Source organism: Herpailurus yagouaroundi, unplaced genomic scaffold (genome assembly GCF_014898765.1).
Source record: "Herpailurus yagouaroundi ecotype Mexico unplaced genomic scaffold, PumYag 205, whole genome shotgun sequence".
NCBI lineage: Eukaryota > Metazoa > Chordata > Mammalia > Carnivora > Felidae > Herpailurus > Herpailurus yagouaroundi.
This window is the reverse complement of record NW_024412436.1, coordinates 12499230-12519399: the sequence shown is the minus strand read 5'-3', so window position 1 is coordinate 12519399 and position 20170 is coordinate 12499230. Positions and strand designations below refer to the sequence as shown.

Below are 20170 nucleotides of genomic sequence, written 5' to 3'. Positions count from 1 at the left end.
GAGGCTAGCTCTCCAAGAATTTATGTCACACGATAATCAGCACCACCTGTTACGCTGGTGCTAAAACGGGGCCTGAAGAACAACATAAAAAGAGACTGTGAAACTCATCAGCTCCAGTTCAAACCCGAGCAGCAGGGAGAGCCCACCCGAGGCACCTGCCGCTCCCGCCTCGCGGCCCCTCTCTGCCCGGGGCTTTGTTCACAAGCCGGGTGCCTCTCAGTTTTGACACCCCAGATTTCCAAGCGGGGATAAGCTTGGGGCAAACACAGAACAAAACAAAAACACAGAAAGAGCCCTTAAAAGCCTAGAAAGGAAGAAAGGACAATGGAACGTGATGTAAGGGCCGCTGAACGGCCAGTGACTCAGCGCTTCTGTGCCATCAACACCAGCTGCAGCCCCGGGGTGGCCGAGGTGGCAGCTCACAGAAGAGCCACACACACACACACACACACAAACACACTGTGCAAACACCCCACTGCCTGGAGCGAAGCAAACACTCCAGCCTGTGCTGCAGACATCTCTGCGGCCGCCACCCTGGCAGAATGTTTAAGGACGGTCCCCGTTAATTCAGCTTCCTATTAATAATACCTTTGATCATGACTCTTTCCCTAAGGAGCTGGACACGTGTCTCGGGGGGCAGATTCCCCAAACAGGAGCCGGTGTCTGCCTGCGAGGAGGGCTGTGTCTCACTCTGCCTCTGAAACGTCACAGGATGACATTTGGTTAGTGGGGAAGATTGCCCTCTTCCCCCCCCCCACCCCCCACCGTTGGCCTCTCGGGGAGGGGGGACGAGGGAGGGTGTGTGCTCAGTTCTCACCCTTTGTGAGTCCGGGAAAAGGGCGGCAAGAAGACTCGCACAGACTCAGGATGGGAGTGGGATCTGTCCCAGGGAATTTTGACTCGGGCGATAACTCTGTCTGGAAATGGGTCATCTTATTAAAAGTTGCATGTTTAAGCCAGGCCTTCACCACGGTGCAGAGTGGGTTGAAGGAACCCCTCCCACGGCTGGGGCTGGTCCCCACTCCTGCCAGACGCCTGGGCTGCCACGGGGCCCGCCCCGCGGAACTCAGCACAGTGGGCTGGTCCCCACCGCTCCCATTAACCACCGAATCCCCGGTCCACCGGCTCCCCTGTTCTTGTCCCTCTTCTCGTCCCCTGCGGCTCCTTCAACATGGATTCCGCAGGGGAAGCTCTTTCCTGCCCTCACGTGAAAACCCGCATGAGTTCCAGAAAGTCTCTGCTCCCTCCGAGGTATGAGATCATTCCACGGATGGACGTTCGGATCACAAAACACAGTCTTGTTTCAGAAACTGGGCCAAGTATCCAGCGTGTCAACGTTGTAATAGTCACCCCAAAGTGGGGCTTCCCAGCACCTCCTGAGCCCAGGGCGCCCGGAAGGAGCAGAGGTCAGCGGATGGCAGGCTCTTAACAGGCCCTCTAAGGACGTGCGTGGCGAGACATTTGAAGGGACTCTCCTTCCTGGGTCTGTCTGTCTGCTTGTTTTTGTCTCATTTAGGCTCCCGATGCCATCCTCGGGCTGTGGGCTGCTCTCCCCACACAGAACCTCCCTCCTACGTTTCCCTCATCCATCCCCTCACCTCTCAGGCCAACCGTGGGATCGAATTTAGAATGTCTCCCGGCCTGCCGTCTCCCTCCTGGGCCCACGCAGGCTGGACCCTGCGCTCCGTGGGCTGCACGTCTTTCTCAAATGCAGCCCCTACTTTCTCTTTCTCTGCCTCTTCCCCCTGCTAAGGCCACTGGAGCTTTCTCAGCAGGTCCCCAGATGCAGGTGTCCGAGTAGATCTTCTCTCGCAAGATGTGATGATAAGGAGCTAATAGCCCGCCCCAGGGAGGGCGGTACAATCGTAACTTTCCTCCCAAAGCCCCCTCTCCTTTTTCTTGATCCTTCTATAGCCCTTCATGGAGGAAGGTTTTCAGGGGCTGTGAAAACCAGTTTCCGGATATTTCCTTTGAAGGTCTGCCTGTGGTCCGTGTGACAATCCACCTGCCTCCAGCGAATGTAGTATTCAGCCAGCACCTGTGTGAACACCTGCAAGTTGTCCTGTACAGAATGGGAATAAAACGATGTGCCCCGCTAAGCCTGCCAGTCTGAGTACATGGCCCTTAGACGAAAGCGGTGTTGACCTCCACCTATTAACGGTGCTATGAACCCAGTTTGTTTTTAGTTTCTCATAATTTTGAGGCCAGAAACCCTTATCCTATCCTACACAGTGTGGAAAACCCCTCCATATTTTTAAAATTTTTTTTCAACGTTTATTTATTTTATTTTTGGGACAGAGAGAGACAGAGCATGAACGGGGGAGGGACAGAGAGAGAGGGAGACACAGAATCAGAAACAGGCTCCAGGCTCTGAGCCATCAGCCCAGAGCCCGACGCGGGGCTCGAACTCCCGGACCGCGAGATCGTGACCTGGCTGAAGTCGGACGCTTAACCGACTGCGCCACCCAGGCGCCCCGTCCCCTCCATATTTTTAAATTTGCATTTTTGAATAGAAGCTATAGTTTGTAACTCCTTTTTTGTTCACTAAAGAAACTTTTCTGGCAATTCCTTTTTTTAAAATTAATTTATTTAAATTATTTAAATTTTGAGAGAGAGAGCAGGAGCAGGGAAGGGGCAGAGAGAGAGAGGGGGAGAAAGAGAATCCCAAGCAGGGTCTGCTCTGTCGGGACAGAGCCCGACGCGGGGCTCGATCTCACCAACCATGAGATCGTGACCTGAGCCAAAGTCAGATGCCCAACCGACGGAGCCCCCCAGACGCCCCTAGTTTGTAAGTCTTAATATTCAACAATAGATCTCATTACGCCCTAAAAAACTACTATCTGATCTCCTCGCCCCCAAGAAATGTCAGGATTTGGACAAGACCAGAGGCCAAGCCGTGGTGATGGGCTCACCTTCGCGGGTGTGCTGGAGTCCGTGTGCACGTGTTCCCAGCTCCCAAGTTCTGGAATGTCACACTGGTAGCTGGAAATTGGCCACGGACAGAGTATTTCCCCTACGGAAACGAGCCGATGCTGCCAGTCAGATCTTCCTCCCCCTTCCCCACCCAAAGCTGATTTTTGAACACTCACCAACATACCACTGCATGAAATTATCATGCAATAAATGTTACAGCTCGGTATGGCCACGTGACGTGACTGGAAGATAAGACTCTGGGTAGAGCCATGATAAAGAACAGAGCAGAAGAACAGAGACTTCTCACACAGGAGCATGCCTGAAAGTGGGCCCAGGGGCACCTGGGTGGCTCAGTCGGTTGAGCTTCCGACTTCGGCTCAGGTCACGATCTCACCGTCTGTGAGTTCGAGCCTCGCGTCGGGCTCTGTGCTGACGGCTCAGAGCTTGGAGCCTGCTTTGGATTCTGTGTCTCCCTCTCTCTCTGACCCTCCCCCGCTCATGCTCTGTCTCTCTGTCTCAAAAATAAAATAAAACATTAAAATGATAAATACATTAAAAAAAAAAAAAAGAAAGAAAGTGGGCCCAAAGACCGGCCCAAGGGAAGGACAATGGGTTCTCAGGGCCCGAGGAAGCACCTGTTTTCTGGGAAAAGTAATTTCCTAACAGAGGAGGGAGAGGAATGGGTGTGTGCTCCTCAGAGCGAGAACTCAGGCTGGGAGGTCTCGAGGGACCCACAGTGGCCCCATTTTTCAGGCCTACACGCGTCTCGGCTCCCGCAGGTCTTTGCCGGTGTCAGAAGCAGGGACGGCCACTCCAGCCCCACACGTGGCCTCTGTGGCCCCTCAGCTGTGCTCAACCCTCTGGCCTTTGAAGGCAGCAGAGTCCAGGATAGTGAAGGCGGCTCCACGAGGAAGGAACAGAGCGGGCATCAGTAGCCATCTGCGATGGCAGAAGCTTCCTGGGAGATGGCGGAGCCAGGTGAGCCTTGGCGTCTGCCCTCCACACGCAGGCGATCTGGGTGTTTGCTCATCTGGCTTGACGTCTTAGCCCAGGGTGGTGAGGATGGGCCAGGCTCGGAGCACGGGGACAGGGGTGGTGAGTGCCCTGGACTCAGGGTATGAACGGCCAGCTCCTGACTGTGACAGTTATGGTGCTCCCTGGAATGGCCGAGGAACAGAGGACAGCCTGTCACTAAACGGTGACACAAGCTGTGGCGGTGACCCAGTGAGTGAGCGGTTTGGCAGGTCCCTGACAGAGCATTAGCGTGCTGGGGGGGACAAGACCATACGGATGGATGGCCTGTGCGGATCCGCACCCCCGAAGCCCATCGGAGAATCCATCTGTCACCTTGATTGCTAAGGCAGGAAAACGCTGATGCATCGGATCTGGTCCGTTTTCTGTATTTCTGCAGAATTTGTGTTCTTCTTGGACTTATTATCTTTACAGAAACTAGGTCTAATTGGATGGGGTTTTTTGTTTGTTTTCTACCAGCTATGTATAGACCCGTTAACTTCTAATACCGTTAGAGAGTCTCAATTATATGAGAAATTAAGCCAACCGTGCCATTCTTAAAAATGTTTAGGGGCGCCTGGGTGGCGCAGTCGGTTGGGCGTCCGACTTCAGCCAGGTCACGATCTCACGGTCCGGGAGTTCGAGCCCCGCGTCGGGCTCTGGGCTGATGGCTCAGAGCCTGGAACCTGTTTCCGATTCTGTGTCTCCCTCTCTCTCTGCCCCTCCCCCGTTCATGCTCTGTCTCTCTCTGTCCCAAAAATAAATAAACGTTGAAAAAAAAAAATGTTTAAATTTCCACGTAAGTCGCCTTGACCTGGTTTTCTCTTGTCTTCTCGGGGCACAGAGTCCCTGACAATGACACCTTATTGCTTACGGCAGAAGACAGGGAGACACAGGGCAGCAGGACTCAAAACTGAGGAGGGGCAGAGCCTGAAAGGAGCCGTTCCTTCCTTTCTGGTCACATACTACAGAGGAAAGAAGTTGCCAAACATTAGATATGTTCGTATTTACTTATTTATTTATTTGTTTGTTTATTTATTTATTATTTTTTTCAGTTAAAGGGTCAGAGGGGGAGAGAGAGAGATAGAGAGAGAGAATCCCAAGCAGGCTCCCTGCTCAGCACGGAGCCCGACGCGGGGCGCGATCCCATGACCCTGGGATCACGACCTGAGCCTTAATCAAGTGTCGGACGCTCAACCGACCGAGCCCCCCAGACGCCCCTTTGGGTGCTTTATAAATATCAACTAAGGAGAGTACAGCCATGAGGAAGGGGAAACTAAATTCCAGTGGAAAGATGAGCATTTGGTTTGAATGTCGGATACGCAACAGCTTTGTCAGGGAGTAGTGATAAAGTATATATTTTGACACCCGAATTTTGAAAAGCAGGGAAGCCCAAAGCTGTCGTAAGGAGTCTCAGAGCAATGCCTCCAACCCCAACCAGGCATTCTTAGACTGTAAATGGTCATTATTCCAGATCTGGAGGTAACACGACTAAGTTCACAACGTCAGACTCCACTTTGACTTTCCATTGAATCCTACTCAGGACAGAGGTCTCTGGCCCCAATCCAGCCTGTTGGGGCTGACGAGGATTCTACTAGACCAACTTATAGCCTCTCTGAGCTTATTTGAATGGGTGGAGAAAGAGACCAAGACTGGGCGTCAGCCCCCAAATTGTCATATCTGTTACTATACTACCATCTAATGGCAAGGTGTGTTAAAACAAACACCACCTAGTCTAGGGACTACTGGCTTAAAATTGCTTTCCATGGCAAAGAGTTACAATGTATCTCCCTGTCCCTCCAGATAAGCCAGCACATGGTCCCCCTAGCTCACAGAAATTGGCCCTGGTACAGAGAAGGTAATGAAGCCTCCAATCTGACTCCGAGAAAAGATTGTGTAAGCATCAGTGAGGTCAGAAAGATTTCTAAAACACTCCCACAGGGGTGCAAGGTAAGCGAGAACTATTTTAAGACAGTTGGTGTTTAAACTGTCCTATAGATGAGAATTTCAGAATAACAGAAGGAGCCATAGGATACAATACATTTATCAGGAATTATTATCTCACAGAGGAGGCTAATAAACGTAACCCTATGCAGAAACTCTCCACTGCTCTAAAAATAAAGTCCCACTGCACAAATCAAGTTTCGTTGCTATATAAGAAAACATTGACATATCACCAGCCCTCTACCCTCTGCTCCTGCTCGTCAAGATTTCAGATCACTAAAATTTTCCTCCCGGTGCTAAACGTTGGAAGTGGAGATTGTTTGAGGGAAATGTTCTCAGCGATGAAAATAAAGACTGCCTCTTCCCCTCCCCCATGCCGTCCCTCGTCTCCAAACACACAGGACACGCAGATCAAGGATTTTTCCACTTCCTGAGCAGTTCTGTTAGTGTCACCAATAACCCAATACTCAATCACATCAGAAGGCAGCCGGAGCCCCGAGAACTCCTGGGTACAACTAGTGGGTCCACCGTGCATGGAGGTTTGCTGTGGAACCCCCAAGACTCCATGGGGCTGAAGGCTGGCGTTGATCGATGACAACAGACACTCGGTCAACTTGAGGGGACGAAGTGCCGTGGGATTGGGATACCCTGCACTAGGGCTCAGACACCAGTTACACCGTGCAATTTTGAGAAATACCATTACTAGACTGACGACAACCTAGTAACGCAAATTGCGAGTTGACTTCCAACCAGAGAAGGGGGCAGGGGTCACCATTAGACCAGAGAAAATACTCTCTGGGTTGAGATCCACACTGATGTGCCCCTTCCCCAGCTTTTGGAGCACAGAGTAGTAGAAAGGTGTGCTTTTAGGTTATAAGCATTCCTAGGAGCACAGAACGGTTCAAAACTCTCACGTGTCCTCCCCTCCTGCCTTTCTCTCACCCCAGGACACGGGCAAGACAAAACCAGCAGGCACGCCTTATGAATCAGCGATTTCCTTTCTTTCGATTTAAATTTTTTTTATATTTATTTATTATTTTGAGAGAGAGAGAGACAGAGACAGAGCGTGAGCAGGAGAGGGGCAGAGAGAGAGGGAGACACAGAATCCGAGGCAGGTTCCAGGCTCCGAGCTGTCAGCACAGAGCCCGACGCGAGGCTCGAGCTCACGAACCGCGAGATCATGACCTGAGCTGAAGTCGGACACTTAACCGACTGAGCCACCCAGGCGCCCCTAAATCAGCAATTTCCTACCTGTTGACCCCAACCAGAAGCTTCACCTAGGAGCTTATTAGAAATGCAGATTCTCCAGGGGCGCCTGGCTGGCTCAGTCGGTTAAGCCTCCGACTTCAGCTCAGGTCACGATCTCGCGGTCCGTGGGTTCGAGCCCCGCGTCCGGCTCTGGGCTGACGGCTCGGAGCCTGGAGCCTGTTTCCGATTCTGTGTCTCCCTCTCTCTCTGCCCCTCCCCCGTTCATGCTCTGTCTCTCTCTGTCCCAAAAATAAATAAAAAATGTTGAAAAAAAAATTAAAAAAAAAAAAAAAAGGAATGCAGATTCTCCAGCTGGAGCCTAGTCCTACTGAACAGGAAACTCCGGGGCGAGCGCACAAGTCTGTTTTAACAGATGCCGCGGGTGACTGTGGTGCAGCCTTGGGCTTTGAGAAGCACTGACGCAAGAGGCACACCGGGCCCAGTTTGGTGGTTAACAGACGGCAAAGGAGGCTGTGGCCAAGTCCAGTTAGAGCTTGAAGCTCTGGAATCCACACTTTGGCCCTGTGTCCGAGCTCCTCGGGCCGAGCGATGTGCCATCTTGGTCCACTCAATTCTGGCAGCTTCCGCAGGGTCTGTCCGCCTCTGACATAAGCAGGCTTAGTCTGCCTGGGAACGGGCCCAGAGCCACGGGAGCAAAACTAGTCGCCCTCGGTGGAGTTCAGCAGAGAGGTCCCCTGGGACACGACATCTCCCTTTTGTTTTTTAATCTTTAGAACCAGTGATTTGCTTCCAGGTCCAGCAAGAATGGTTGGCAAGCACGGTTGTTAGGTGGGAGGACTGGCCCAGAACACGGAGGTCTCTTTTGTGCCCAGGAGGAAACGGTGAGGTCCCGCTAACGGCTCAGGAACTGAGATAGCAGCTGGCCTACCAAGGTCCCCTCGGGAAGAGGACAGAGAGCAATGTATTTGAGGGGCTCTTTTTTTTTCTGGCAAAGTTACAAAAACGTCCAAATAATACTTTAAAACCCATATTCCCACCACCTGGAATTAATAACTATTAACGTCGTGGGGCGCCTAGGTGGCTCAGTCGGTTAAGCATCAGGTCATGATCTCACGGTTCGTGAATTCGAGCCCCGCGTCGGGCTCTGTGCTGACAGCTTGGAACCTGGAGCCTGCTTCGGATTCTGTGTCTCCCTCTTTCTCTGTCCTCCCCTGCTCCCGCTCTGTTCCTCTCTCTCTCGAGAATAAATAAGCATTTAAAAAATTAGTAAAATTGTGCCAGATTAAGAGCCTTTTTTTTTTTTTAGTGTTTACTTATTTTTTGAGAGAGAGAGAGAGACAGAGCACGAGCGGGGGAAGAACAAAGAAAGAGGGAGACACAGAATCGGGAGCAAGCTCCCGGCTCTGAGCTGTCAGCGCAGAGCCCGACACGGGGCTCGAACTCACTACCCTTGAGATCGTGACCTGAGCCAAAGTCGGATGCTTAACTGACGGAGCCACCCAGGCGCCCCTAAAAGGCTGTTTTTTGAAGTTGTGAAGTTACAACATATAAGCTGGGTGAGCACAGAGCAGCCAGAATGATTGTTAACAATAGAACCTTCTTTTATCAGAAAACATTTCGACTACGAGGTTTCCACATAGCTGCTAATAATAACTTGTACATTTGCCCAGCTGGAGGCTGGAGAGTTGGAAATTACCAATAACAAAGAGCAGAAAAATAGCTGAAGAGGAAGCCAGCTCTTTTCCTTGGGAATAAACACAACCTGCTTTCGAACAACCCTCCCCTTGCCTCTGAAGAGAGCAGGAAAGAAGTTGGGCTAGTCCAAGAGAAATCAGGCTACAGATCATTAAAGCCTAAGGCTTCTCCACCCCTGATTGTGGAGTTGGAGCCAAATGCAGGAAGCTCTAAGAGACAACCGCCACCAATGGCACACCCCTCCCTAGCTGACCTTAAACTATGTTTGGTGTCACCCAGCAAAGCCAGGAGACCGTGAAAAGGTGTGCTGAAGTCATGAGCCACTAGTCCTTGTCCCCGAGGGTGGGGAGAGGGTGAAGGTGAGAAGGCTGGAGGGCTGGTCACCAAAGAGGACGAAGCCATGTGGGCTGAGCTGGCCAAGGAGCAGGTGGGAAGGGCCACCACCCTCGCTCTGACCCGGTTTCCCAGCCACCATGGCTGCCCCTGGAGCAACATTCAGAAGCTCCGAAAAGAGATCACCCGCGGCACTGAGGACCTGCCTTCTGTTCTTCGATAAGCTCGTTCCACCCCTAAGGAGGGAAAAATACGTATTAAAATCCTCATCTTCCCACTTAACCTCACCTGAGAAACTCATGCCTGCTTAGACAAGCCCATCTCCCCAGCAGGCAGAACAAAGGTGGGAGACGGGGTCAGGGGAGTTGTTTGGTCTGTGCGAGAGGGCAGGGGTGCCTGGGCCAGATCCCCACTGGATGCCTCCCCTTTGTGCACGTATTAGTAAAATGAATATACTCAGGACGCCTGGGGGGCTCAGTCGGTTATGCGTCTGACTCTTGGTCTCAGGTCATGATCTCGCAGTTTCATGAGTTCAAGCCCCTCATCAGGCTCTGTGCTGACAGTGTGGAGCCTGCTTGGGATTCTCTCTCCCTCCCTCTCTCTCTGCCCCTCCCTCCCTCACACTGTCTCTGTCTCCCTCAGAATAAAGAAATAAACTTCAAAAAGAAAAAGAAAAAAGAAACGAACGTACGCATTGGAGAATTTAGTAAGTTAAGCATGCGGCTCTCGGCGCCGCCGCCCCCCCACAGGTGCACAGCTCTGTTTCTTTTTTTTTGTTATTTTTTTTCCAACGTTTATTTTTTTATTTTTGGGACAGAGAAAGACAGAGCATGAACGGGCGAGGGGCAGAGAGAGAGGGAGACACAGAATCGGAAACAGGCTCCAGGCTCTGAGCCATCAGCCCAGAGCCTGACGCGGGGCTTGAACCCACAGACCGCGAGATCATGACCTGAACTGAAGTTGGATGCTTAACCGACTGAGCCACCCAGGTGCCCCTAAGTTTTTATTATTATTTTTTTTTTTAATTTTTTTTTCAACGTTTATTTATTTTTGGGACAGAGAGAGACAGAGCATGAATGGGGCAGGGGCAGAGAGAGAGGGAGACACAGAATCCGAAGCAGGCTCCAGGCTCTGAGCCATCAGCCCAGAGCCCGACGAGGGGCTCGAACTCACGGACCGCAAGATCGTGACCTGGCTGAAGTCGGACGCTTAACCGACTGCGCCACCCAGGCGCCCCACACAGCTCTGTTTCTATCAGCCGGTGCCCCACTCGTCGGAGAGACACTATGCACCATCCCCGTCACAGGCCTTACGACGACCACCAACCCCCCACCCACCCGCCACACACGCTGCTTCCCAGATCCCTCAGCACCTCTTCAGAGGCCGTGGAAGCCTGTTGGCCGCTGTCAGCGCATGGTGTCGAGGAAGCCTGCGGAAACGTTCAGGCCCATCGAAAGCCAATAACAAGAAATGGGCTTTTCACCTGGTTTCCTGTGGAAAAAATAATACCGAGGGGGAGAAGGGGGAGGGTAGGATCCGCGTGTGGGTGGATGTGAACACTCTGTCCTCGTCTCTTTCAGCCGATAAACACGCGCGGTACCCACGATGCGCAAAGCTCTGGGCGAGATTCTGGTGACAAACGTGAGACACAGCCCCCCGACCTCCAGGAGCTCATGATCCGGGGTGAGGGGTGGGAATCACACATACAAACTCGAAAATCGTATCATAAGTTCTGTGATAAAGGCTCATTCATCGCATCAACAAAGATTTATTGTGTACAATGTGCCAGCCGCAAGTATGAACAAATAATTTTGAGAGCACAGAGGCCAAATATAACTCCCCTTTGCCTTTCAAACAAGAGCCGCCATGCATACGCTCTTTGGGGCAGGGTCCTTCTCTCCGTACGACCCTCCCCGCTGGCGTTCAATAAATGCTGCTCTCCAAGGATGCATCGCCTGTCCTCCGATCCACTAGACGATTTCCGCCCAATCTTTCTTTGCTATTCACTCATCAGTTGGATACACGCGCAGGGAGCACCTACTGTATGCTGGGATCCGGACGTTGGGGGCCGGCCAAGCTCAGTGGGGACAGAAGCAAATCACACACACCGTGTGGCCGGCACACATTCCGGAGCGTGGGATCCCCGGAAAGGGTGCAGGGGGGAAGCCCGTCCCCAGCCTGGGGCTGGAGGGGAAGGCTTTCTGGAGCGAAGCCCGAAGCGAGCCTCAGAGGAGGAGGTTGCGTGTGACAGATGGACAGCACTGCAGGCGGAGAGGGCAGCTCGGGAGAGAGAGCAGAGACGCCGCGCAATCCAGCACCTTGACCCCGGCGGTGCCACAACCTTGATCTTGTCCGAGCTGTTTGGAGTCCGGCAAGCTCCCAGGAGCCAATCCCATTCTCGAGAGGGTGGTGTTGCCACCCGAATGCCGGCTTCCTAAGCCAGAGTGGCTCTGTCTGGCGGGCCATATGTCCACGTGGGCTTTGGAATCGGGATAGACGCAGAAGGATTCTGAGTGAGCATGAAATCGGAGGAAGCTGCAAAGCCAGTGATCTTGTCATCGACTTAGGGCAGCTGCCGTGTCTGCCTGGCCACCGCCTCCCTCCCCTCCCTGGAGAGCCACGTTTCCAGGCGCTGCACTTTTCTCTGCTCCCTCAGCCCCCATAGCCCGGACCCCCATCCCAATCTGGGTTCCACCCCCTGCAGCTGCTTCACGGAGGCCACGCGTCCCCCTCGTCGCTGGCATCTCTGCAGCTTCTGAGCCTGAGACCTGTTCTCCTGCCCCCACAACCATACACCACTCCTTCCTGGCTCCCCTCCTATGAGTCTGGCTGCTACTCCCCAGGCCCCTTTCCATCAGTTTCTCTGCCAATCGGGCAACAGATTCTTGTCCTCTCCGTTCCCTGTCCAGCTGAGATCACAGATTCGGTCACCACTTGTAGGGTCGAAGAATTCCCAAATCCCTATCTATGGCTCAAATGCCTTTTACCCCCTCCAGTGTGGCAAAATACATTTCACCTAAATTTACCGTCAGAACCATTTTCGGGTTTTTCTTAAGTGTACATTTCAGCGGCATGAAGCGCATTCGCCCTGTGGTGCAAACATCACCGCCATCTGTCTCCAGAACTCTTCCCTCTTGCAAAATTGGAACTCTGTATCTGTTGAACAATAACCCCGCCGGCCCCTGCCTGTCCTCCTTCCCCCGGATCCTGGCAACCGCTGTTCTAATTTCTGTCTCTGTGAGTTTGACACCTCATGTTAAGTGGAACCACATAGTGTTGGTCCTTTGGTGACGTGTTTATTTCACTCAGCATAATGTCCCCCGGGTTCATCTATGTTGTAGCAGGCGGCAGAATTTCCTTCCTTTTCAAGGCTGAGCTGTGTACATATACAAATAGACGTGCCGCATTTTGTGGATCCGTTCGTCCGTCCATGGTCACTTGAGTTGCTTCCACTTGTAGGCTATTTGAACAGTACTGCTATGAATATGAGGGTACACATATCTTTCCAAGACCCTGTTTTCAATTCCTTGGGAGAAACACCCAGCAGTGGAACTGCTGCATCATATGATAATTCTGGGTTTTTTTTGAAATGTTTATTTAGTTTTGAGAGAGAGAGAGCGCGCGCGCAAGCAGGGGAGGGGCAGAGCGAGAGGGAGAGAGAACCCCAGGCTGGCTCCGCACTGTCAGTGCAGAGCCCGACACGGGGCTTGATCCCTCGAATCGTGACACCATGACCTGAGCCGAAATCAAGAGCCAGAATCAAGAGTCGCTTAACCGACCGAGCCACCCGTGTGATAATTTCATTTTTAACTTTTTGAGAACCTGCCACACTGCTTTCCACCGTTTCGCATTCCCACCAATAGTGCGCAAAAGTCTCAACCTCTCCAATCCTTGCTAACACTTGGCACTTTCTGGTTTTTTAAATTAGCCACCCTCGAGGGTGAGGGAGTCTCATCCCTTCTGTCCAGTCTAGAGTTGCACGGCCAGCTGCCCACCGGACGTTTCCATCTGAAGATGCCAAGGAACCTTGAACTCAACTGGTCCAAACCACCAAACCCCATACCCGTTGGAGTTTCCTGTGTTAGCAAACCACCGCCATCTGTCCAGGGGCCAGGGCGGATGCTGGACGGCACTCTTGAGCAACCCGAGCCCCTTGGCATGTCGTGACCCCTCCCTGATCTCCCCCTCGGTCCTAACACTGTCAGCTGAGTTCGGGCCGGGGCTACCTCCTGGCCTCCTGCCCCATTCCCTCTGACTTCCTGTTCCCGCACCAGCCGGAGGCATCTCTCTCTTTTTAGGCTTCATGCCCAGCGTGGAGCCCAGCGCGGGGCTTCAACTCACAGGATTCTGAAATCAAGACCTGAGCTGAGATCAAGAGTCAGACGCTTAACCAACTGAGCCCCCCCAGGTGCCCCCAGAGCTAAGTCTTTAAAATGTCGGTATGATCCCATTCCCCCCCTGTTTAAAATCTTCCGGGGGGGGGGGGGGGCCGCCCAGAGTCTTCAGGATAAAGACCGAAGTTGTTAGAGTGACCAGATCCATAAATCCACAGCCTGGCCCTTTCTGATCTGGTCAGATGTCATCTCTGATTACTTCCCGGCTTTGTCCTTTGAGCGACCAGCAGTGGCTCAAACGCGCTACAACGGCAACTCCTCTCACCAGGAATCCTTATCTGGAACATCCTCCCCTCTGCAGCTTCCTCTGTGCCACCTTCTCCGAGCTGCTCACCTCTATCACAGCACTGACCACACTGCCCCGTCCCCGAGCCGGAGGGCACTTTTAGGTTCCGGACCATGATTTCTTCATCTCGGGATCCTCTGTGTCTAGCACAGAGCTTGGCACATGCAAACACCATCTGGGCAACCAAAGCGGGCTTCCTGGATAGAGTTGACCCTTAACACGAGGCAACAAGCAGAGGAGATGCAGGTGGCCGGGTACAGACCTACACCCCTGAGAAACGCAGGTTGTGCGGGTGGCTGGAGTGCGTGTCGTACAAAGAGCGGCAGAGACCAGGCCGGGCACGTTTGCCAATGGACTCTCGGCAGAAACACCATCGGGCCGTCCTGGCCAGGGCTATTACGTAAGACCAATTAGGGGTGACCCAGGAGCACAAGCAGTCCAACCTAAGGAGCAAATGGCTGATGACAGATGAATGCATCACCGTCCCAGAGTACGCACACCTGAGTCACGGGGTGGCTCAGCCGTCCCCCAAGTGGGTCTTTGTCATGCGTTCGTTGGATTGAACTGACAAGAAGCATTAACACAAAAAAAAACAGATCGATACCGCTGATAAAATATCTCATATACATTAAACAGTAATAAGGTAATATTAATAAGGTTATGCAACGAGATTGTGGCACTTTGGGCATCCATCAGAGGCTGAGGGAGATCCGTGTGCGGTCTGGGGATAACGAGTCTCCTGAAACTGGGAACCACTCTCTGACGATTGAGGTCAGAAGAGACAAGGAACAGAAGCAGGAGGCGTGGGGGGCAAGAGAGGAGAGGTTGAAAGGGGTCAGACCGTGAGCGTCTGGCAGAGAAGTTCACCAGTGGGGATGGGGACTCTGACTGTTTCTCCTACACGGTGAAGCCCTTCCCTCAGCGTTCCGTCGGTGACAAAGGCTCTCAACAACAGGGGACGGAGTCCTGGATGTCACATGTGGCCACAGACCTCTATGCTAGTCCGTAAAAACGAATCCCCAGCGTCGGGTAAGATGGTCTGGCTTCTGGCCTTTGTTCCTCCTGTCGCCAGGGTGCGGGGGGCAAGAGCCCCTGGCTGGGGGTCCCGGACACCGGGTTTGGCCACTGGCCGTTCACAAAGTCAAAGGCAGAGTGATGGATGGTGGGGACACAGGAAAGGAATTTATTCCAATGAGGCCACCACTGGGAAGACTAGCGTCTCAAAGGCCGTCTCCAAAGCGCTGAAAATACGTCCAGGTTCACGTAAGGCGAGTGTGGGACAAAGGTCGGTGGGCCCGCGCAGGTGGGCAGCGAAGGTCAGGTGGATCGTTGCCTTGGGGTCAGGCGCGCGGGCTCCTGCGGCTCAGGGCAGTCCCCATGGCGCGACGGGGGTACTGTTGGTTCCCATGGGGGTTGCTTGGCCTGTCGGGTGCTCGCCTGAGTTAAGACAGAAGCTGGAAAGAAGAACGCAATCAGTTAGAAAGTACAGACTGAGGTCAAAACGGAGGTGGTTACAATCCCTTCCCTCCTGGCACTGTGTCCCCTAAATTGACCTTCAGCTTCTTGCGTCCCTCACTAGGTCATCGTTCACCTACCTCAACCCCCTTCCCACCACCACCAAGTCCGCTCTTTCCTTACCCGGGGAGGCGGGGGCAGTCCTGTCGCTCACATCTTCCGGGGAAGGCCTTGAGCCTTGCAGAACGAGGCTTGCCCTCTCCGGCCACGCTCACCCTAACCCCCCGTGCCTAGACCCGAACCCACCTTCTGACTCAGGCGAGGGGCTCCCCGCATAGGCGTTGCCCATTGCCCCCTGACCTGACCGGGAAGGCTCGCACGGACACGGTCCGGATGCCCAGGAAGGGTGCAAGGCCGGGAAGGGGGACAACCAAGCCTGGTAAAACCACGGGCAGCCAGAAATAAAGAGGCTGTAACCACGCAGCTACTGGGCAGCCCCAGGCCTTGGAAGCCACACCCTCCACGGAGGCAGCTCAGAAAGGCTGGGGACTGAGGTCTTTCCTGGGAATTGGGACCCTGGGGGGAAACCGGCCACAGGGAGTCAAAAGGCTGCGGCGGTGGGGGTGGGGGGGGGGGGTTTGTTCAGGTCCTTGAAAAAGAAGTGGCCCGCTCCTTTTTCGTGTGCTGCCACCTACTGGTGGCTTTCACGACTGCAGAGCCTCACGGCCTGGAGCCGAGATGCACCAAGGTTGTCTCACATACCCGGATGTGGGCACAAGAGAAGGTCCCCGACCTGGATGAGATGGCAGTTCTGGGTGGCGGGGACAGTCACAGGTGGTTTGTTGTAGGTGCAAGCGACAGAGGGACGCGCGCCCTCCAGAACCCCGGGGTTGCTCTCCATCTGCGCTCCCTTATCAAGTCCTCCAAGGACAAAACACTCCCTAGATCCCCCCCGCTTCTCCCCACTTCATCCAAATCTCCCTTTGGCCTGGCCTCCTGCCTAAATATTTGCTTTTTTTTAAATTTAAGTTTTTAAAATGTTTATTTATTTTTGAGGGAGAGAGAGAAAGAGAGAGCCAGAGACACAGAATCCGAGGCAGGCTCCAGGCTCCGAGCTGTCAGCACAGAGCCCCACACGGGGCTCGAACTCATGCGCTGTGAGATCATGACCTGAGCGGAAGTCAGACGCTTAGCCTCCTGAGCCACCCAGGCGCCCCTAGATGTTCACTTTCTTTCCCTCAATGCCCTTCCCTCAGTCATCCACTGCAGCCTGCTTAAAATCAGCTAGGATTGTATGCTTGCTCTGAGAATCCAGACCAAGCTCCCTCCCATGACCGAGGGCCCAGCACGGTGCGGTGGCCTCCGAAGACAGACAGATGACCTCCCCCGTCCGCCTTTGGCATTCTGGTCACCCTGCAGATGGCACTGGAACATTACCTCTCTAGAGAAACCGGCCCCCACCTGCAGGTAACATGGCCTCCTGCTGTCTGCTCTAGCATGTACATTTCCCTCTGGCAAATATCACGGTTTCGTTACATACGTGTGCGAGAGGCCCCGTGTGTCCTCCCCTCAAGCCTGCAAGTGCAACGCGGTACCACCAGCGCCTCCCATGGTACCTGCCAGTTAGTAAATGCTGAATAAATATTTATGGGATGCATTTGAACGGACCTGTGGACTTCTTACATGGGAGGAGGGAATGATTTGGCTAACTCCGCGAGCATACAGGTATATCCCCCACGGCAGGAGTAGAACAGGGTCAGGTTTTCCCCTGCCACTTGGTGAGAGGGTTTAACCACGGTGGCATCCCCCTCCCTCGAGGCTTCCTGTAAGACTCAACATTGTTCCATCCAGGATGGATGGTCCCCAGGGTGGGTGACTGGTGGAGGGAGGGTGAGACCCAGGGGCGTGACAGTAGGGAAAGGTAGTGGAGACAGACTATTAAAGTCAGAAGGCCTCTGGACTGATTACCCCTAAAGTATGTGAAGCGCACGCATAACTTTCTCTGGGCCTCAGAGTGAATGATGCCGTGTACACATTGAGGGGAGGGTCCTGGGCACCTACTGGGCAACATACGCTGGGGCTCTGGCTGGTTAGATTCATTCATTCTGCAACCTTTACTGAATTCCTGTCGTCCAGGAGGTCATACCCGCTGTGGCCTCCAGAGGGCACCCTGGAGGCGCTTCTGGGCCGCTTGCCCCGTGCTCAGGGGCTGATCAACTTCCAGGGTCAGTGGAACCGGATGTGACTATGAAGCAGGCTGGGTTGGGGAGAGTAGGAGAGTTTCCCGGGTGTGGTTTCTGCGGTAGTGAGGTGGGGTCGATTAGCCACATAGTTGGCGAAACATAGAGACAAAGGCCCTCGCGGGGCCATTTGTCTAATTGCCCGGCATCTATTTCCCTTCCACTGGAGGTAGCACCCCAGCTTTTTTTAAGTTTATTTATTTTGAGAGAGACAGAGACAGTGCAAGCAGGGGAGGGGCAGAGGGAGAGGGAGAGAATCCCAAGGGGGCTCCACACTGCTGACACAGAGCCAGACACGGGGCTTGAACCCATGAAACTGCGAGATCGTGACTTGAGCCAAAATCAAGAGTGGGCCCCCCAACCGACTGAGCCACCCGGGCGCCCCAGCACCCCAGCTGTTGTTTGTGGAGTTGAGCTTCTCGCCCTGTGTGCCCTCTGGGTGGGACAGTAAATCAAAGGACTTTTCCACGAGCCAAGAGGTGGACCCATGAGCCAGACAGGGCCACTCAGACTCTCCTGACACTGTGAATTTTGGACAGACCCGTGCATCCTCAGAGATCACTCTGAGCGCACACCCATCTCCCCAGTAACTCTCCAACGGAACAGTTGACCAGTTGCCATTGGCTCCTATCCCATTTTAAGACTGGATCTCCAGCCTCCTGTCGTCTCTGTGAGCTACCTGAAAGCCCTTGAACCAAGGTCTCCGTTTGTTGGGTTAGCTAGAGTTGGTTCGTTGCTTACAACCAAGGAACCGTGACACATCATCATCTCGTTCCTAACTTTTGTTTGGCCAACTACAGACGGTGGGCAGTCTAGTACAAGGCGTGGAGGGTGGCTGCCCATGGATGGGGTGGCTGGGAGCTCCTGAAATATATGCCATCATAGTGCTTGGGGGCTAACCAGGTTGGCGCTAGTCAGTAAGGCTAGAGGGGATGGCCTGGAAGTTAAGTTCACTCTCTGGCTGAAGGCATCTCCTCCCGGTGGGAATGAGCCAGGAAGGGGGAACATGAGAGCAAGTCCCCCTCCTCTGCTGGACAAATCATTCATTCTCAACATAAGCCGGGATGACACAGGAGGTGGTGGGTACTTGGCCGTGCTGGGGACAGGAGTTTGAAGCAGACAAAAAGTAGGAGTCCTCGAAGAAATGGCTCTCCCTGTATAGGGAGCGGGGGGTGGTGGGTGATAACACTAAGCTCTTGACATGCTCCTTCCTGAGAGATGGATGGGGAAGGGCTTAGGAGTCACAGGGGGAATTGGCTGTATCCATTTCCACCCAGGTGGCCCTGGGTCTTCTGAAAGCCTGCTCTGTCCAATCAAAGGTAGCTTCACAATGTGCTGGGTCCATAAATGCAGGACCCTCCCCTTCCCTCTCCTCCTACCAGCCCTTGGGGCTCCAGCAGCCCGTGGTACCTGGCCCTGGGGCCGAGGCCTGGGGACCAGGGTCCAGAAGCAGGCCCATCCTGTCCTCTGCAGTTGGCCAAGGCCGGGGAGCTGGGGCTGGTGCAGCAGGGCCCTGAGAAGGTGTGTTTCAGGGATCTCAGCTGTAGCAACAGAAACCGGTTACAGGAGGTCACAGTGGGAAACAAATGCACTCAGGGGATGACCCTTGAGTAGCTCGGAGAGTAGATAGGACGGGAAAGGACAGACGTGGAGGAGACAGGAGAGGTGACGGAAGGGCCCTGCTGGTGCCGCCCCCGTGACACACTGGACACCACAGCCGACTCGGTGACGCTGGAGCTAGGGGTGGCTGTCATCTTGTCACAACCAGGAAGGACCCCTTGCTTCGTTGTCTCACGAACTCCAAATCCCGGCCCTAGGGTGTGCTGCAGATTGGCTGGGTCTAAAAGAGAAAACCAGACGTCCAGGATGACCCCCTCCCACCTCCATTCTATCGCATCCTTCAACTTTTCATTTACCATTGGAATTCCCTCCTACACATGTTTAAAAGAAGAAATCTTGACCGCCCTCTGTCCTGGAGGCTGTGGCACCCACCCAGATGCCCCTCTCAGCGGCTGAGTGCCCATGGCTAACAGTCCACGGCTGCTCTGTGGCCTCCCCTGGCCTGGGGTGTGCCCCTGCCTGGAGGAAAGTTATAAACCCTCTTCCCCCAGGAGGAAGGGGTGGCTCCCACCACTGATGACAAGGACGGGGGTCCAAAAGTGGGCCCGGACCTCAAGACAGCTTATGTCCCAGAACCCTCCTCCATCAGCCTTTACCCGAGACCACACCTTCACCTGAGTTAGACCTTCCCCGAGACCTTATCTTCACCCGAGTTAGACCGTCCCTGATTCACACACTTCACCTGAGTTAGACCTTCCCTGAGACCCTGCCTTCGCCTGAATTAGAACTCACCTGAGCCCTTCCACCTGAGTTAGACGTACCTGAGACCCTCCCCCCCATCTTCCTCCTGGTTGGACCTTACCTGAGACACTAACTTCACCTGAATTAGACCTTACCTGACACCTATCTTCACCTGAGTTGGAATTTACCTGAGACCGCACCCTTCATCTGAGGTAGACATTACCTGAGACCACACGCTCTGCCTGACTTAGACTACACCTGAGATCCCATCGTCACCTGTGTTATACCTTACCTGAACCCTATCTTGACGTGAATTAGACCTCACCTGAGACCCTACCTTCACCTCAGTTAGACCTTACCTGAGACCATACCCTTCACCTGACTTAGAC

General features: G+C 53.7%; 1 long non-coding RNA gene across 1 annotated transcript; it reads right to left on the bottom strand.

Moving 5' to 3' along the window:
* Positions 1 to 14395: 14395 nt before the first annotated feature.
* On the bottom strand, positions 14396 to 15526 carry LOC121015139 (uncharacterized). The gene is made up of 2 exons (XR_005783651.1): positions 15424 to 15526; positions 14396 to 15239 (listed from the first exon to the last, which is right to left on the bottom strand). It is a non-coding gene; the product is annotated as an uncharacterized LOC121015139 (long non-coding RNA).
* Between the last annotated feature and the right edge of the window lie 4644 nt (positions 15527 to 20170).